Source organism: Perna viridis, chromosome 4 (genome assembly GCF_037379345.1).
Source record: "Perna viridis isolate PV_CMFRI_1.1 ecotype Kerala chromosome 4, ASM3737934v1, whole genome shotgun sequence".
Classification (NCBI taxonomy): domain Eukaryota; kingdom Metazoa; phylum Mollusca; class Bivalvia; order Mytilida; family Mytilidae; genus Perna; species Perna viridis.
Genome location: NC_142448.1, coordinates 35,759,704 through 35,781,607, shown reverse-complemented (window position 1 = coordinate 35,781,607; position 21,904 = coordinate 35,759,704).

Below are 21,904 nucleotides of genomic sequence, written 5' to 3'. Positions count from 1 at the left end.
TTTCTGATCGTGTTGATGCGGCCACACATTTTATTTAAGCAACACGACTGGAACAGATCAGTAGATCCGGTATTTTGAAAACGGATCTTGTTGATCTATATTTTGTTTTTTTGTCGCATTCGAATTTTGCCATTTCCGTGTTATACAAATGTTTCCTGTAGTTTAAAGCAGTTGGATTGGTGTCAACATTTTTGTGCGTTTTGAAACATGGTTTATGTTAACACAGGGAAGTTTGGAATAAAGCCAAAATATAAATGGTGTCGAAAAAGTAAATCTTAGTATTATTTTTATTAAACAAAATACACTGCAATTGCGGATATTCCTTATTTATCTTTTTTGTTTGTTTTTAACCAGTAAAATAAAGTGATGAAAATGAAGATAAAAACAAATAAAAGTATTTGAAAATCAGAAAGAAAGAGATTTATACACCTTCTTTTGCCAATCTTGACGGTCAATAACGTCGATTAACAAATATTTTTAGTCCTTTCTAAAACATAGACATGGTAGAAATGCTCATAAAATAACTACAGCTGGCATAAAATATCTACTATAAAACGCGAAGGTGTACGCTCCAATTGCAAGCAGGTCCTAATTAATAAATCGCATATCAACCTTGCACCCCGAGTAAGTCCAACCCACTCATGACACCTAAACGTCAAGTTCCTTACACCCCTGACCAAAATTATCAAAACAGTACGAAGAATCACCGGGCATTCGGTAAGAGTAATCAAGGGAACCAAGGTTATAGCGGTAATTAAGGAACAAATTTGGACAAAACAACTACTAAAGAATTGTCTGACTCTATTACATGCAGATTGGGTAAAAATAGGAGCTTCTGTTAGTAGTTAACAGAGATTATTGGTGATAAAGCCATACCTTCGGGAACTCGTCCTTCTAGTGGCTGAGCTGCTGCATAGGCACTCCGGTCTTATCCCAGACCCTACGTGAAAAAGGGAGCGTTTCCTCACTCTCTATTCGTCTTTGAAGGTATGCAAACTGGAGAATGACTTGACAAAATGTGCACTTTTTCAGACCTTACTTGGGTTAGGGAGCGTTGACACACTCTCTCCCCGTCTTTAAAATTACGCCAATAGTGAAGAATCGTGACTTGTACATACTCTTTTAGCATAACTTGTTGCGGTCTAATTAAAACTGGACCTTAATTGCGTTTTTTTTTCACTTTTTTTCTAGGCAAAACAAAATGAAATCGAATTTTAATTATACTGAACTTATTTATAATAAATGTATACATGGTGTAAAAAATATGAAGTTTTTGTGCGATAAACTGGAAATGAGATGACCAACTGGTTTTATTTACATTGTATTTGTTTTTTCGTGCTATTCATATTTGCTGTGATGAATGATATATTTATTTTTTCTACACAATAATCATATACATGTATATGTAATTTGAAACTAATTTTCAGTATTGTATTCATTTCATATATATTTTTAAACTGTATGATTTTAATTTACTCATACCACGGAAGTGAAATGAAGATAATACCTTGGTGAAAGTTTCGTATAATTCACATCTTATTTATTCTAAATGTAAGTATTTATAAGAATCAGGCAGAATTGGAAAAATTAGAAACACACATGTCAAAACCCCACCGATCTGCCGATATAATTTCACTCAAGGATGCTTTCTCTATTTGAAAAATATTATGTTCATTTTCAGTGCATTTCAATAAAACTCAATTTACCAATATGATATGGAAAATCTTTTTTTTTCTTGATTTTGATGGTGCTAATAGTCAAAATAAACTTTCAAAATGGTGGGTTTTGTCATACCATGTTTCACCCACTTCCTGATTCTTACAGAGACTGAGACTTAAATAGACATTCAAACACCTTTAGGAAGACTTCATGCAGTATGTACGAATGAGCATGTTGTGGACTTTTGTTTCAGAAGTTTAAACATGGTATTGAATTCTTGAGGAAGAACTTTTGATTGAACATATAAACTGCAATAGCAAATTACCAGAAAAATTTTAGATTTCCATAATTTATGAAACAAACCTTACAATATCTGATTTTTCGAAATGGTAAAATTATGGGTAACATGTTTGTTGCTCGAAGAGGTGAAGCAAGGGTAATAAAATGTAAAATTTGCCTTGAGGTGTATATAATTACTGTGCTGAAGTGTATGTACATTGTACATGTACATGAGTCAAAAAATAAAAGAAAAAAAGAAAAAACTGAAGAAATTTAAACAAGTACTATCTTTAAAAAAGATAGCCGACGCAATAAAATTTGTTCTTTTTACCTAAAATTTTCTACATTTCATTCAGGAAATAACACATGACACACAATTTCAATTTTCTATACACTCTTTTTTTTCGAACGTAACTAAGTTATCAGTATTTGGTCAATCGGGAAACAGAGTTGTGATCAGGTGACATGCGTTTCAATGGAAGAGCGTCTTTAAGGTCAAAGGGTAAAAAGCGAAACTATACTGACTGCGTCGGAAAAAGGTTGTTCAAGCCTTTGTATCATATATTTGCTATTTTTGTCAAATATTAGCACAGAATAATAAAAGAGGGTGTTCCAACCTTCAGACTCCCTCATGGTTTCGCGATTAACATATGCGCCTGAATATACAGTAACTGTTACACAACTGTAATTCTGATGATACTAATAGGATTATTAATCGGAAAGAGTGAATAAACAAATTTAAATATTATCACAAGTGCAGAAGAACGCGTAGATTCAACGAGTGCAAGTTCTGCGCATGAGTTAAATCTTCAAGCGTTCTTGGTTCGAGTTATATAGATTTTCTTAATATTTTATCGATATTTTCAACATGAATTTTAAATTCTGTGATTAGTGGATTGATATTAATGTTGTGACGTTTTAGCGGGAGAAAGTCCGAGAGTGAAATTACCGAGTTTATTTTACATTGTCAATTATCGAAATTTATAACAAATAAATATGTGTATGTCTATTTATAAATCTTTATCTGTGACAATTCAAGATTTTCCACTTACAACTTATTCAAAGAACTGGATTATACATGTTAAAGAGTAATCAAGAGAACCAATGTTGTAGCGGTAATCAAAAGAATGTAATCCAGGGACAAAGACCAGACATGGAAAACAGACTTACAAAACAAAGAACACAAAGTAACTAAAATCATATATACAAAGTAACAAAAGCAAATGAGCAACTCAGACTCCACAAAAAACTGGGAGCATGGACCAGGTGCACCGGTAGGGTAAACGTCCTCTGCTTTTCTAGAAACACCCGCCGAGTTGCTCATGAAAATTCCGGGGTAGACAAACGAGGAAAGGAAAACTATGACCGGTTGAATAAACCAGTTTTCATGGTGCAGATGGATACACCATAACGATCCACGAGTTCATGATGACGACCATAAAACTTCTGTAGTGATAACTTAAATCTTGTAGCAACATAACCCTGTTCCAGAAGCCTATTTGCTAGAGTCCTAGCGCGATACAAAAAGTCTGCGTAGTTTCGGCAAGCTCTGGCATAACGTGTGAGTTGTGATATGAACACTCCATACGCAGGTGCTGAAGGGATGTTGCCACATATGAAAGGAAAGTTGACAATTTTGAACGAAAAGTCATCACGTTTGTTGTAAAGTTTGGTCAATAGTTTTCCTTTACCATCGATTTCTAAGCGTAGGCCAAGATATGAGGCTGACCTCACAGTGTCTGTAGTATCCTTTATCTCAAGTTCTTTGGGGTAGATGCGATGTATCAAATCCCCGAAATTAGGATTGTTTATAGATAATACATCATATAGCTGATATTAAAGGATCTAGCCAAACGATATTCTTTCGTTCGGATCAGATCAGCTATAAAATGTGGCTTTAACTTTTGAAAGTAATTTCAAAATCAAAAATGTGTGTTCCGTTTAAAACGGAAATGCGGGGTTTCATACATTAATCCCGTTTCAAATCTAGTTGATCATGTACAATATAATGAAGAGAGAGATGTACATGTAAGATTCAAGGGGCGTATAAAAAATGTCTCGAGCAGATTCGAGCGGTAGCGATTTGTGTAAGATTTCCGATTTCATACATTAAACAACAAAATGAAATTCGCATTGAAAAATTATACATTTTCAACTAACACCACCGAAGGCAGCTATGGAACGCTTAACCTGACCACTGCAGAAATGTGAAGTAACACAAAATTGAAAACACTTAAATTATGTATTTAGCCAGAAAGTATAGGCGTTTCGTGACAGCATATTGAGCAATTTTACTAAGTATACATTTAATCTGTAAAGTTGTCACGTGCTGATAAACTATTTTTATCAGTTAGTAAATATCTTTTATTTACAAGATTTCTCCCACACAACCAAGCAAATAATTACATTTCATATAATAATCCTTCAACTAAGCTTTCTGCTATACAAATTAAGGGTGTTTAAAACAAAAAATTTATTCCTCCAATACATAATATCGTCTTCCTGGTTACCTTGTCAGTTATGAGGAACTTCAAAAACAGGAAATGGGTAATTAGTTTAAAGGTGCCCTCGCCGACCGCCGCGTTAAAAAGTGCTGAAAAAAATAACTATTGGGACAAATTTCGCTTGTTTTATTTAGAAAATGTTGTTCAAGGATAAAAAGAATTCATGAACATTGCCGAAATATATATTTGTACTCGATCGCTTCGAAACAATCAGATTAGCCCGGAGAACTCTCGCGATCTGACTGTTTCTAAAGCTCGTCAAATAAATATGATATTTTCCGGCAATATACATGTATTGTATATATACGTTGCCACGAATATGCAACGCTATTTAATTTTGACATGTGACTTTGAGTTCATTCGGTATTCGTTTAAACGGGTATAATGTACAATTCAGGTTCTGTTTAAATATGTTTCATTATAGATAACGATTAAAAATTACACCTTCATGAATATATGAGTCAGATCCACAACTGTAACTCGAATGACGTTATTTTTTTTTCGGAAACTTATCTCATTGTTACATGATATAAACGCAACATGAGTAAGATGCCCTTTTAAAAATGTATGCAGTTTGCATTTGAAGCTTAATTAGTCTATTTTCCTGTGGATAATCCCAGAAAAAAATCATAACAAGAATCTAAATATGTTCGAACATTTGATACACAGTAACACAAATATTGTAACAGACAGACAGACAGACAGACAGACAGACTGACCATCCGATAAACAGGCAGTCGGGGAAGGTCTTTCCTGGACCATAATGCATATCTTAACATTTCGTTCTGTTTTAAAGTAAAATGAAAATTTTTTTTATTAATGACCATAGAAAAAAGATCCACAAGGTACCAGTCGAAACAAATCTAAATATTTTTTTGTGATTATACGTATAAAACCGATGAACTGAAAACTGTACAAGAACAAATTTTAATCAAAGTACTGAAATACAGAGTCTATGAATGCCTTCATAGTTTGCTCTGTTCACATTTCAAATCATAAAAAAATGGATTGTATAATATTCAAATAGGGAAAGCAATTTTTAAACTTCTGTTTCGAAGGAGAGGGTTATACAGTTTTACCCTTGTCCGTGTTTCTTGTTTATTTTTACTACATTCTGAAAGTTGAAATTTTCGTCGCACTTCTAAGCCTCTACTCATCACAGCGGCTTGGAATTTTAATATATTCTTCCTGTAGTTATGCCATATAGTGGGATCTATTTTCAGAAATTCCTGTCTACCGAGGACTTCTCTTATTTTAACATTGAAATTTTCGTCGAACTTTCTCAACACTATTCATCACAGTGGCTTGAGGTTTTAGCACATTTTATTCGTACTTAGATATGCCATATCGTGGGATATATTATCGGCAAAATCGACAACAACTTCCTGTTAATCGAGGATTTTATTTTTGACTTTATATTTTGAAAATTGACATCTTTGTCGCGCTTTTCTCGGCGACTACTCATCACAGTGGCATGAAATTGTAACACATTTTTTCCGTAGTTATGCGTTATATTGGATCTATTTTTGGGAAATTTGACAAACAACTTCCTGTTGACCAAGGAGTTTGTATTTTTTTTTCTCTTTTGACTATATGGTAGGATCCATTTTGAACGAATAATTCGACAACAACTTTCTGTTAACCGAAGGCTTTGTTTATTTTCCTTATATCGTAGTTGAAAGCGAGGGTATCACTAAGGAGTCATCGCTCACATATTTCTTGTTGAAATGTTACTCTGTTAGATACAGAGCTTTTTTCAAACGATGGTTATAAACCGAGCTGTCATGACATTTAGACAAAACAAATGGGAGAAAAATTACCCACTGTTTCAACTTTTCAGACACATAGATGATACACATTTAAAATATAGATGTCAAATCAATCTCCCATGTTTTCTTTCTGTTTCACCACCAATTTCAATACAAAGCATTTGCTTCTGCCTATCATATTAGGATTGAACTAAATTTTGTTATATGTATGTCTAAAAGGCTTTAAAATTAGGGTTATCCCAAAGTGATATAAGTGCACTGTAGGCTTTTGTAGCTAAACAACTGCTGAGTCCAGTCAAAGCATGTAAATTTGCCATTTTTGCTGTCTAATTACCATCAATATGAATGAAATGACCAAACAATCAGGCAAGAGCGTCAACACAGCAGCCCAATCAGTAGTAGGATATATTCGGAGTTATATCCGATTACCCAAAGGCTGGATTCTGTCACCTCTACAATACTGAATACAGTTACTAACAGAATCCCAATAAGGAGCATTCCTGATCACGAGAGACTCAAAAGGGTATTCAAACAACTTGTGTCTTTCACTACTTTTGGATTCCATATTCTCCATGGCTAAATCAGAGAATTAGCAAGTCCCATTCTAATTAACTGAATTGGTGTGAAATATTCCAAATGAAGATAAACTGAAGACTTTTGGTGAATTAAATCTTTGCCAACTAACTAAGACGAGAATTAACATGTTGCACATTTTTTTAACGGGTGTTGTTAATTTTTATGTGTTTATGTGTTAAGATAACAAATAATAACAGGAATATAATTATTGAAACTGAGTTTGTTACAATGATTTTGATACTGTTTACAAGTAACAATATGTAAAAAAAAAGAGCTGTGTGCAGCATGTTCGTTAGTACATATGTATGACATACAATATCTATACTTTTGATGTTGTTCAAACCTTCTTAAGTTAGTTGAGCTTTTTAACCTGGAAACCCGGTAATATTTTATTCCACAAGTTTCTCACAAAAAATATATATTTAGCGATCCTATGGTCGCTTATGATATTGACCTGCAGGGAACCAGTGAGATCACTTTTCGTATGGTTGGCGACTGTTCGACTGGCACCACGTGATCAAACAGGCCAAAGAAACAAATCATAAAATAGTGCGAACTTATTATACGGACTTCCAAATGAAATAAAAGATGCAAAATTTCTCTTGCATGCTGGTTTTGGTAAACTATGTATTTTATGGGTATTTTTAATCCTTTCCATTTCAGGTTTCACTTCTTTCCATTATTATGGTCTGTGCCTAGAAACTTGATCGCGGATGCTTGTGAGTGCTACTGTAAAATATGATATCCGGTTAACGAAGCAAGTTCTCGCGTGATGCCTAGGTAAAAAAAAAAACCACTTGATTTCGTTAGATTTTAAAAGAATTTGCCACATGCGTATTTCAACCATTTGGTAGATGCATGTGGTCAAAATGTCGGGTTCGAAAAACCGCACGTAAATTAACCTTCCTATTTCGTGCGAAATCGTTGAAAGTTGCATAGAAACAATAGTTTATAACGTCATTCTAAACATGTTTATGTCAGCTTGTAAATCTTTTTTTTTATTGAAGTTAAGGAGGTAGACCTAGGGTAAGGAACATTACTCATGAAGTCAGTGATATGTTTGTCTACCCCGGACTTGACTTTTTATGAGCAACTCGGCGGGTGTTTCTAGAAAAGCAAAGGACGCTTTTCCTACCGGTGCACCTGGTCCATGCTCCCAGTTTTTAGTGGAGTCCGAGTTGCTCATTTGCTTTTGTTACTTTGTATGTATGATTTTAGTTACTTTATGTTCTTTGTGTATGTCTGTTTTCCATGTGTGGTCTTTGTCCCTGGATTACATTCTTTTGATTACCCCTATAACCTTGGTTCCCATGATTACTCTTGCATCATATTAAATTTCACCAAAGGCTATCAAGCCTTAATTTGTCACAGAATGAAATCAATCTAAGTTATTTTGATGCTTACATGACATTGATGTAAAATGCTGAATACAAACGTTCCAATGATTTGTAAGGGTTGTGTCAAGATCTATCTCCTTAAGTCATCTTTTTACACCAAAATATGCCAATGAGTATTTCTAGTGGACAAGCTTCAATTTCGCTATATATAAGAGGACGAGAAACATTTTCTTTTTCTTTTACTTTAGATCTAGCTATTTCAAAAATATAGTAGTTTTATATTTTCGGTAAGATTGAGCACAACATGTTATGCGTACATTTTTATATTCGTTTTTATTGGTTCTTTGATGGGCATAATGCAAAACTTACCATTGACTTGAATGACTGTATATTTGATTTTGCCGGATAATTAATGATTTTTTACTCTTATTATGAAACTCATACTCATTATTTCAATAGTTCTGTGAATTTCAAAATCGTGACACATGCGTTGGATGCATAAGTCTACAAATGTAGTTATAGTAAAACACTGAAAGATTGAATCGGTTTCGGTATCAGGCATGAAGTACCAAAAATACAAAAGGTGAGAATTTTCTGATATCTATATTTTCGTATTTTAATCGCTATTTCATATGTTCGGAAGCACGTGAGTATCCATGATTGATTACTTTAACTTTTATAACTTAGTTAATTTGTTATAAGTTGATATAACAAGTTAAAAAGTCTACCTGTTAAACCCGAATTCAAAAGGTATATAACGAAACAATGTCATGTTTACATAGACTACATGTAAATAACATTTGGAAAAATCTAATCTAGACTTTCAGTACAAATTTAATTTATATTATTTTGAAAATCGTTTATGTATAAATATACATCGGCAAAAACAAATACTGATGCTTGAGCAGTGGGATGATTCAAATACGTAAAAACCCCAAATATGGCCTAAACGTACAGAATGTAGCGAACCGAATAAAAAGCTTACAAGGGTCTAATAATAAAAAAAACATGAACTACATTATGTACACAGTGAAACCTGTGTAAACTGAACCAAGTACCCGTCCAAACAAATCATTTTTTTTTAAATCGATGAAGTTTCATTGCCTTTTAAACCTGTGCTTACCAAACACTTGCCTTAACCGAACCATAATTTGTCCGTCAAAATGAGGCTAGGTCACTGTACTTTCCTTTTTACTAAAATACTTCGATTCTCAAAAGTGGCCCCTTGCAAACAAAATATCGTTATTTCGACATAACTACTTCGTAATTCCGACATAACAACATGTATATTTTAATTTTAAATAGGATATTGTGATTACGACATAACATAAAATACTTTTCAAGTGGCCATATGTGGGATCCATACTAAAGTACATTTCAATGAACTGTTAAAAAATCTAGATTTTTAAGACACACACAAAAAAAAAAACCAAAAAAAAACGACGGAAATTCTTGCTTTTTACATTGTATACTGATAGGAATGGATGAAATGTTCTACTAAGTAGCGGTCTTTAAAATAGAGAGGAGTTGATTCATGCATATGCCGAAACCCCACACATTTCACTTTTATTTCTTATTCAGAAACAGTTACAGACCACATAACTGGCTTTAATTACACTTTTATAGACATTGAAAAAGTTCTCATTCATTATTTGGTCGATTTAATTGGGAAATGAAAGTATGATTTTCTCAAATATACAGATCTGTATGCAGAAAAGAATATAGTTACGTAAAAAATATGGTGTATACACGAAGATTGAAAAGGCATGTATCGTTTAATCAGTAGTTTTTTTCTGCACCACGAATCACCTCTACCACACACAGCGTCAGAATTTTATATGGATTGGTACTTAAACACACAAGCACTTATGGAACGTCAAATTGAAATCTATTCAAATAATTATACCTATTAATAAATATTGGAAGATAGGTATCATTATTTGAACATATGTTAATTTGGCGTTCCATAAATACCAGTATTAGGATGTAGGTGCTTCAGTGTTGACACATGCTATTTTCGATTATGGCAGTCTATATCGCAAAGCATTTGTTTCCTAGTCCATTAAAATGTTATATGTACATACTTAAGTAGCACTCCAGATAAGAATCATGCAAAATGTGATTCATGGTTGGAAAGCCTACATATTTTTATTTTTGATATTTTGTTTAAAATGTTATAGTAAACATAAATTAACATGTAGCTTTTCATATAACCTTTGTTCTTAGGAGATACTATTTATATAGAATGTACTGTTGAATTAAGAATTAAGGGAGATAACTCTGTAAATGGCAATAAAAGTTAATAGAAACTGTTTGATTTTCAATGTGGATTATATCTTAAGAGCAGACAGATTGGAATGAATAATTATATATTTCATCATTTAGAGATATAAAGCAACTTCGTATAAAAATAAAAATGTGTAGCCCCTTTAGGGGTGTATACAATATTACAGAATTTGCATGATTCTTACAAAGACTACTATTAAGTTATAAAGCCATTACTCTACGATTGGGTATTGTAAATAACAACGATAATCATTGGAATTGGAACCGAAATTTGTAGTTTATTGAATGTTCCTATGCCCATTATACATTAACGGAAGCCAATTTTTGTCATATAAAACCTACTGCAATTGTGTATTGAAATGAGAGTTGACTTTTCTTTTTATGTAAGAATTTACAATCTTTTAGAGTCTATTGCATTAGTTTATTGCAACAATCGTATCTTTAAGCTATCCAAAGACAACTTCTTATCCTTTCAGCCACGATAAATCCTTACAACATCTATCGATGGTTATCTAATGTTTAGCTGTAGAGGAAAAGTATTGTAAACAAACCTTTGGGAAATATTTATAGCTATATTCTCATTGTAAGTTTATGCAAGTCGTTTTATACGAGAAACGGGGCGTTCAGATTTAGAAAAATAAAATACAATTACAGCAAACTGTATGAAAAAAGGCTTATTCCATTTGTTCAATGTGACCATTACTTAGATCTCCTTGGAAAGTCATTTAAAATGGTTTGGACGTATTATATCCACGCACATCATTATACTATTATTATATTATCATAAAGGAAATAATTGTTTGAAAGAATATTTGCTGTTACGCAAGTCTATTTTTACCATAAAAGAAGATCAAATTTTAAATGTCTATTCTTATCTATAAAATGGGATTTCCCGTTTATAGTAGTAGTAATTTCTGCGAATCATGTTTAAACAACTGAAACAGATTCTACAAAGAATTGCATTCCAATCTAAACCTACTCAAAGAATTTCCGCCTCCCCTCAGTGGCTATGTTATCAGTTAAAGTAAATATATCAATTGATCTGGATATGTATTTGCATAATTACGTCCGTCCTAACAAAGACAACAGTGTTTAGTTTAAAAAACAAGAGGCTCCCAGGAGCCTGAATCTCCCACCTGGTTGAATTTTGCCTTTCAAAGGCAATACGTTTAACAAGAAGTTGTCCAACAATTTTGACTCAAGAAGTCTTTGGTAAAGCTTATCATAAGGATCATTTCAACAAAGAAAGTTTCTTTTAATCTATCATAGTTTTCAAGATATTGACTGAAAACTGTTAAAAAAGTAATTTTTTCCCTTTTCAAGGGCAATAACTCTTACAAGGAGTTGCCTGACAACTTTATCCCTGAAGACGTTTGTAGTCCTAATAATAAGTATCATTTCCCTAAACCTAATGGTTTTGGAGATATATGCAAAAAACTACTGTCTGACCGCTATATTCTATTTTTAGTAAGGTGGCCATATTTTTTGACTAATGCAAAATCCCCATATCAGCTCTATGCAGGATACCCCAAGAAACATTCATACCAAGTTTGGTTTCAGTTGGTTAAGTAGTATCAGAGGAGAAGATTTTTGAAAGAAATAACATTAAAAATAGCAAATATCGTTGAAAATGGGCAATAACTCCAACATGGCTGAACGGATTAAAACCAAAATTTGACCACTTATAGATCTCATCATGCTGAACATTTTAATTGTCAGAATTCAGCTAAACCTAATGGTTTTTGAGATATATACAAAAATCTGCTATCTGACCCCTATGTTCTATTTTTAGTAACGGCGGCCATATTTTATTTGACGAATAAAAAATCCCCACAATAGTTCTATGCAGGATACCCCAAGGAACATTAACGGCAAATTTGGTTTCAATTGGCCAAGCAGTGTCAGAGCAGAAAATGTTTGAAAGAACAAACATTAAAAATAGCAAAAATCGTTGAAGAAGGGCAATAACTCCAAAATGGCTTAATGGATTAAAACCAAAATTTGACCAGAGATAGCTCTTCTCATGCTTAATACTTTTACCTTGTCAGAATTTAGAAAACCCTAACGAATTTGGAGATATATGTGAAAAAACTACTGTCTGCACCCCTATGTTCTATTTTTAGTAACGGCGGCCATATGTTTTTCGACGAATCAAAAATTCCCACATCAGTTCTATGCAGGATACCTCAAGGAACATTTATACCAAGTTTGGTTCTCATCAGTCGAGTAGTTTCAGAGGAGAAGAGTTTTGTATAATTGTTAACTACGACGACGGACGCCAAGTGATGACAATAGCTCACATGGCCTTTGGCCTGGTGAGCTCACAAATGGATTAATAAATGCATTTCTACTGATAGCTTGAATGAATATAAATCCAAAGAGGCTCCAGAACACTATTGAGACAGTCTGTCGGTTTATTTTAGAGTATTGAAATCAAGACAGAGTATTACAAATGATAGTTGGTTTTTTTTCGGTATTTGTTCTCCTGGTATTTGTTTTTTTTTCTGTTATTTGGTCTCCTGATATTCTGTTTAGTCTGCTCTTTGGTTTATCATGATATTTGGTTAAATTAAATCATTATATTTGGTTTATTCTGCTCTTTTTTTTCTGGTATTTGGTATCCTGATATTAGAGTATTTAATCTTGTTCTGTTTAAACTGAAACTTGCTTTAATATTTCATTTTAGTAAAGCTTACCTTTCTGGAGCACATGATGTTACTCACGGTTTTTTTGTGTGAGTTCATAATGCTAGTGCAATAGTTTTTGTGTCACGCCTTGTTTTTCTTACAAACCACCAGGGTAAAATCGTTTCTTACAAAACAGTGCATAATGCAACTGCGGTTGATTAACAAACGCATAAAAACGAAAACGTGGGGAAAAATGAATCATAAAGAAAATGTGGTGACTTCTATTCGGTTAACCGCAACGTTAATCCCTCGTTTAAAGATATTGGCATCAGGAATCTTTCGAATTGACTGCTGAAACATTAAAGTTAACCATGCAGATTTAAAGTAATGAGTTTTTTACTTTCATAAATATTGTTGAGGTATCAATAAGTTTTCTAAACATCGGGTTTACTCGGGTGAAAGTGAAAGCGTTTAGATAAAAATGTAACCAATTCGTTATAATGTAAAATATAGTACCTGTTCATGTTAACGGAATGCAAGCCATTTTAGCAAGTTTTTTTCAAAGGGACATAACCCACCAACACCCGACAACTTGGTTTGCGGTCTCATTGAGGAAAGGGAAAACAGACAACATTTTTCTTGGAAACTTGAAGTAGTTCAACTTCGGTAAGTAACTAAAAGGTTTGAAATAAGTTATTTAAAAGTATCCAAGCAGTTAATGCGGCTCTAATAAATTGAATATTTGAATTTTTTGAATTTTGAATTTTAAGTCTGCAGCTGTCTATTGCTCCAATTTGACAGTAAACCAGTCTGTCGTATGACAGAAAGTAGAAAGTTACTCCCCTTATCTTAAAATCTTTAAAAAAAAATAAAGCCAAAGTCGGGAAAATGATAATTAAAAGGACTATTGTGCTATTGCTAAGAACAACTGTTACAAATACGGTTTATTTAAAAAAAATATGACAGGAAAAATTATTAAAATGTAACGCTTATACATAAAAACTAGCCAGAAATGTGGTATTATTCATCTATGATTTGGGTACTTTTAAAGTAATAATCCAATTACTTTTTTTTTCAAATCGTTTGGGTTTTGAACTTAATGTATGTTCAAACATATCTTACAGGATAGACATGACTTTCATTTCTGTTGTTGTGCTAAGAGTGAAAGACTAGTTATTGTGAGATATTCGAGAAAAAAACTCAGTAAAATCGCCTTCAAAACATGACTTAGAGATCTCAAGCTAAAGTTAGAATATATAAATTATTAATGTATATCCTTAAATGACAATACAATACAAGAATTAAGATAATTATATTCTTCCAAAGGTCGTTCGAGCATTTACTAAACTGGTCAATACGGAAACATGCACTGAAACACTTTTGATTTCAGATGCTATTGTTGAGAGGTTACTCTTTGTCCAGAACACGTGTACAGCATACTGGAATACGTAATACTAATATGAGTGGTATTTTGGTATTAAGCTAATTTGATTTGGCTTATGTCCGATGTCACTGGTGTATAAATAGTTCATATTTAAATATGAGACAAAATGTCCAAAAACAATACTGGTACTTTACCTCAAGTCTGTTGCAACTTTATCAACCGTCCGTTTAAGCACCGTTTTGTAAGCAACATGTTTACCCAGGTGTAATTGAATGCGTTTAAAATTTTGATTGACATAAATTACATTTCTCTTGAGGAATATGTTTTTAATTTGGTTCGGTAATCTACAGGGATTGCTGCATCCCTTAAACGCCACTTGATATTACAAAATAACTCAATATTCTTCGTTTCTTTCACAAATGTCGAATACACCCATTGAATAGCAATACCTAACTGTACTTGCATTCATTATTTCAAGTAAGATAAATTGTCACATTTTCTCGACTAATCAATTTAATATGTCTTTGAGAAAAATGTGTTTACTAACTTCTGATAATGATTACCAAAGACAATAACTCTGAATATCAGTGCAAAGACAAATACTGATAATTTACACGCATAAAGACGTCATTGATGTCCACTTCTGTGAAGTCAGCATATTTACCATTTATTTGACAATCCTCGTGATCAATACAACAAACAAATATCCCGTTATAGGGATATTAGGAATGGCTTTCAAATAAATAGTTAACCATTTAATAGAAATGTACTTCCTACACTAAGCCATGTGAATGTTTTCTCTCCTTTCAATAATGTTCTTTCCACGCTGTCATTCATATATTAATTTACTGGCTACATAGATATATATCCGATCTGTATTTGTATTACGTCATAATGTAGTGAAGGAACGCCAGAAGTTTCTCGCTAATGATAATTCTATTGATTTTACAGTTAAAAAATCGCAGAATAATCCTTTTTTTTTCTAAGCGGAAATAAAACGCCTTTTTATGCTAGCTTCTATTTTATTAGAATTTATACAACCAAATAAGCCTACACTTGAACTACGTATGACGTCATACTATTGTATTTCATCAGCCTGGAGCGTTGCAAACACGATGTAGATGTTTCACTTTAATCTTTTCTTAAATGACCCCGATAGACATTACTTAACCTTTCTGTTTAGTGTCCTCCGAAGGTGATTTAAAAAAATAATTAAACCTCTCTACAGCGGATCCTTTTCTTTAGTACATACGAACTTTAGAAAATATTTTCAGAGTTGTATCTCAACCATCAAAAACATATTAAGGTTAGTGTTATTTGAACATTATATATTTCTGTTATAGTATTGGAGGAGCTACCTGAACGTTGAGGTACATACATGGAAACTAACCAAGGGAGGATCCAGACACCCTGAAAAGGCGGTTCCTTAGAAATAGAGGGGTGCTTGAACATTATTTGTTATACTTTGTCAATTCTACTCATGAAAATGACAAATTTTCCAATAAGAAGTGAGGGGTGCCAAACACACTGCACCCTCCCACAGGATCAGCTACTGCTAATTCATGTGCCATTTCTAATGCTGCTGATGATATGGTACTCCTGGAAACACGTGTATACATACAGAAAATTGCAATAACTGAATTGATAAATATATGAACGGAAGTTTTGTATTTTGAAAACTTCTTTTGAATTTCTTAGATCTGATCAATCCTGAAAATACAGGAAAGCAAAAATCAGTTGAAAAAATTTCAACAATGCTTTATAAGACTTGTTTTGAAGAGTTATGAAACTCAGACATACTATATAGTTAAAACCCATCTTACAAATACATTGTGCACGATTATCCTGTGTATCAGATAAGTCATCTTGATGTTCTTGGCGACAAAGAGAATAACCAATTTAATTATTTGTAATTTAACCCCCTGTTACAGATATTTCAATGGTCAACAGCAAGAAACTATTACTTTGGAGGATTTACGACACTTTAAAAAGATATATTAGGCATTGTATCATTCTGGTAAGTACCACTCCATATAAATTCGTATTTTTTTGATAATTATACTTTTCTTTCTGGGATATATTTTTACTTAGAATGCACTATGAGAAGGCATTTAGTTATTGCAGAACTTTGTTTAATTTTACTTGTTTAACTACATGCTATCATTTTTTAAACTAAAAAACTATCCGCTTTTTTAAAGATATTCTTTCAAAAAAGCTCCAGACCACTATGTTGAAATTTTAAGAAGTCAATAAGGGAACCATGATTAAAGCAGTAATAAAAAGAATATATTATATAAGGATAAAGACCAGACAAGGCAAAATAGACACGCATATAATAGAACCATAATAACACGTACAAAGAAATAAAAGCAAATGGGCAACTCGATCGCCACCAAAAACTGGGAGTATGAATCAAGTGCACCTGTATGCTGAAAGTCATTTGCTTTTTTAGGAACATCCGCCGTGTTGCTTATAAAATGTCGTCCGAGGTTGACGAAAGAAGAAAACAAAACTATGACACGGTGAACAATACCGTTCTCATGGTGCAAAAGTATACACCGTAACCATCCACGAGTCCATGATGACGACCATAAAACTTCTTTAGTGAACACACAAAAACAAAAAACGACTACAAATTAAATTGACTTGTGGTATATCAGACCGTTGTTTAGTATTGCTTTTTATTCTTTTTATATGAGCATGCAAACAAGCACATTAATCCCTTATATATCTGTTTGATTTTATATGGAACTGTATTAAAATCTATATACGAAATTATGATTAAAAAGAATCCTAATTTGACAAGATTGAAATTTGTTTTTGAATTGATAAACTTGTCTTTTTTTCGGAAAGAAATCAACGAACATATGTATGTCATGAAAATCAGGAAATAAGTCTCTGCGAATCAGATTTACTATTGTTTTAAGGGCGGACAATTAACACCCTGTTTAACTAAATATTTCCTTAAAAAAGTCGTGGATTGCTTATCCCTTGTTATCGGTTGTTTTGAGTGAAAAAGATCATCAGGGTAACGAAAGAGGGATCATATCAAAGGAGTAACCTGTCGGCCCTGGTAATATTTTCATTCCTTAAGTTTCAAATACAACCCAGGGTCACCAGTGACGTATTCTGTCTTTTGATTGGCTGAGTGAATATGATGTTATTTTATTTATTTCATACGTTCTAATAATCAAATTTAAAACAAGCAACGTTTACATATTTCTTTCAAATTACGTAGATTACCATTCGATACAAATGTGCAATAAATGATTTTATCTTGTTTTTAACTTTATTTCATCAGCGGCAATTTATTCGTATATTGTGCATATCCGTCGCTGGTAATAGGTACGAGATCACAATTAATTCCCATTGATTTTTCGTTGTATATAGTTCCTTTTTTTAGTGTGTTTCTTCCTGATTTTTTTCTTTGTTGTCATAAACTTTATTGCTTAGTATTAACTGCAGAAATGTAGGGCAAGGGTCAAATTTACGAGGTTTTTTTTTTCATTCTGTAATTTTATGTGGAAGTTGTGATTTGGTCCTTTGAAAGAAGGACAAAATTTAGGACATTTGGCAGTGGTCACTTTTCATGTCTACGGGGTCTCCGAAGCAAAGTTGCTAAAAATAAAATATGATGGTGAATTTTTCTGGCACTCTTATAGAAATCTGCTTTTATACATGTTTCCATGTTGGTGAAGTTTGAATGAGTTTGAAGCGGTGGAATTTTTTATATGTCAAGATGGGTCTGTTGAAATGTACTACGAAATTAATTGTGTCCTCGTACCTGGTGACCCGAGTCTATATTTTAGCGATCCTAGGGTCGCTTATGATATTTACCAGGGAACGCATTAATCAAAGGAATCAACATTCTAACGGAAGTCATCCGATTTTAGAGCATATCACATTCGTGCCATTTCGGATTTTGAAAACAAGCCAAAATCAGTGGCATAGAATATTTGACGATTAGTGATTTCGAAATCAGTCTTTCATTTTTTTAAAGACATCCATTTAAATTGTTATCAGTTTCCTTTTAGCAAATTAACAGTAAGCAAAGAAATGCAGGATAGCTGTGACAAGCAAGCTGTAAAGTTACTGTTAAAAATAGTTTTTATATGAATAATCATTCAGCATATAAATGATTAATGGTCATCTATAATGCAATGTTACAGTTGATGACGTTAAACGTTGTAATTAAGTTTAATGCTAATTTAAGTGTTTGATGTCACCACATAATTTCTTTTATAACGGACGCAATTTCGTGCAACACATAGGCTGTGTCTTTAAACAGTCTTAATATAATTGAAATAAATCAAAAAAATTCCAATACTATTACAGAAATATATAATGTTGAAATAACATCAACCTTAATAGGTTTGTTTTTGTTGGTTGAGATACAACTCTGAAAATATTTTCCTAAGTTTGTATGTACATTCGAAAAGGATCTGCAGTAGAAAAGTTGAATTATTTTGAAAAAAAGCACTTTCAAAGGATTAGTTACTTAAAAAGTTAAGTAATGTTTAACGGGGTCATTTCAGATAAATGTACATCTTGTTTACAACGCTCCAGATTGATGAAACACAATATTATGACGTCATACGTAGTTCAAGTGTAGGCTAATTTGGTTGTATAAATTCTAATAAAATAGAAGCAACCGTAAAAGGCCTTTTATTTCCGCTTAGAAATAAATAAGATTATTTTGCGATTTTTTTTTTTAACTCTAAGATCAATAGAATTATCATTAGTGTGAAACTCGAGCTTCTGGCGTTCCTTCACTACGTTATGACGTAATACAAATACAGATCGGATATATCTATATAGCCAATAAAATATATGAATGACAGCGTGGAAAGGACATTATTGAAAGGAGAGAAAACATTCACATGGCTTAGTGTAGGAAGTACATTTCTATGAAATGGTTAACTATTTATTTGAAAGCCATTCCTAATATCCCTATAATTGCATATTTATTTGTTGTATTGATCATTTGTCACGAGGATTGTTAAATAAATGGTAAATATGCTGACTTCACAGAAGTGGACATCAATGACGTTTTTATGCGTGTAAATTATTGATATTTGTCTTCGCTCTGATATCCAGAGTTATTTTCTTTGATAATCATTATCAAAAGATGTCGATGAGAAAGTTGGTCTTTTAATATTTAGTAAACACATTGTCATTAAAGACAAATCAAATCTATTAGTCGACAAATTGTGACAATTTGTCTTACTTGAAATAATGAATGCAAGTATAGTTTGGTGTTGCTATTAAGTGTTCATAAGCGACATTTATGAAAAAAAGAATATTGAGTTATTTTGTAATATCAAATAACCTTTAAGGGATGCAGCAATCCCTGTAGATTACCGAAACAAATTAAAACATATTCCTCAAGAGATAAGTAATTTATGTCAATCAAAATTTTAAACGCATTCAATTACACCTGGGTAAACCTGTTGCTTACAAAACTGTGCTTATCGCTTAAACGGACAGGCGATTTGACTTCACAAACATCTCAAAGTAGCTTGACTTTTCAGCACAATAATAGAAATGAAATTCATGTCTGTCCTGTAAAATATGTTTCAACATACAATGAGTTCAAAATCCAATCGATTTAGAAAAATAAATAATTGCATTATTGATCTAAACGTACACGAATCAGTAATGAATAATAAGTTTTATGTATAAACGTGTCGTAATTTAAAAAAAAAAAACAACCGTATTTGTAACAGTTGTTTGTGTTCATAGCTTTAGCACAATTTCATATTCCCGCCTTTGGCTTTGTTTTTTTTTTAAATTGAAGCTAAGGGGAGTAACTTTCTACAAATCTGTCATCCGACTTACAAGATTGCTGTCAAATAGGAGCAATGGACAGCAGTAGACTCCAAATTCAAATATTCAATTTATTAGAACCACGATAGGTACTTGGATGCATTTAAATAACTTATTTCAAACCATTTAAGTACATATCGAAGTTAAACTAGCTTAAATTTCCAAGGAAAATGGTTACTGTTTTTTTTACATTAATTACAAACTGGTAACAATATCTAAACGCATTCATTTTCATCCTGGTAAACCCGTTGCTTAAAAAACTTATTGTTTCGTGAACAGTATTCATGGAAGTTCAATAGAAAAAATCATTACTTTAAACCTGCACGATTAACTTCATTATTTTAGCATTCAATTCGAAAGAGTAATCAATGGAACCAAGATGCTAGTGGAAATCAAAAGAATGTAATTCGGGGACATACACAAGAAAGAACATAAAAAAACCAAAATAATACATACAAAGTAACAAAAGTAAATGAGCAACTCGGACTCAACTAAAAACTGGAAGGATGGACCAGGTGCACCGGCAGGGTAAGCGTCCTCTTTTTGTTCTAGAAACACCCACCGAGTTGCCCATAAAAAGTCTAATCCAGTGTAGACGAAAGAGGAAAGGAAAACTATGACACGTTGAACAAATCTCTTTCCATGGTGCAGATGGATACACCGTTCATGATGACGACCATAAAAATTCTGTAGTGATGACTTCAATATCGAAGCAACATAACCCGGAAGCATAATTGTAAGAAGTCTAGCGCGTGTATCTAGGTGTACCGTCTTATTTGGAGTAACACCGATGTATAACTTTTTTAGTCATGATTTTAATTGAGTACGATTAATAGAATAATAAAGAGTTGAAAAATCATAGGTTTAAATGTATATGTATTCTGATAATGAAATGGAGTTAAGGGTCCTTCGAACATTGAATTGATATCACTACGGGAGTAATAAGTGTCGTGGTAGGACTGCAGCCCCTCAGCTGTGAGTAATAGAAGTTTAAAGTTTTGAAAGATGTTTGGTGGTTCACTGTGCAGATCCAGCTATGTAGCGTTGTTTGTATGAATTCTTGTGGAGTTTAGGAATCAAGTACATAGACGGTAGATCACAAACATCTTCTCGTGGAGAGACCAATAGAGAATAGCACAGATCTATGGTTTTCGACTATACCTTCTTTGGAATGTGGTAGCAGTAAATGGCTTATTACTACTATTGTTTTTTAACGTCTACTTCTGATATTAAACATCGGATGTAATACGTTTTACAGAGAAAACATTTCTTTTGCGAATATCTTTAAGCGAGGGATTAACGCGGCGATTACCTGAATAGAAGTCACCACCTTTCCTTATGATTACGGACCAATATAATTTTAGATATAACAATTTTAAATTTTCATTTCTTAACCTCTCAGCCGCTTATATAGTTAGCGACAATATTTTTATTTGCATAACAATATTTGCGACTTATTTAGTACGTGCATTTATGGTATAATATGAATATTACGCTTAACATCCTTGATATACCAAAAGTCAACATCTAATCTTCAAGAAAGGTTAATTTGCACTTCTTAGTCAAATGCATAACTGCATTGATCAGTAAATTATATGCAATTATTCTTTGCCTATTTGTGTCGGGGATATTTGTGACGATGATATTTGTGTCGAGG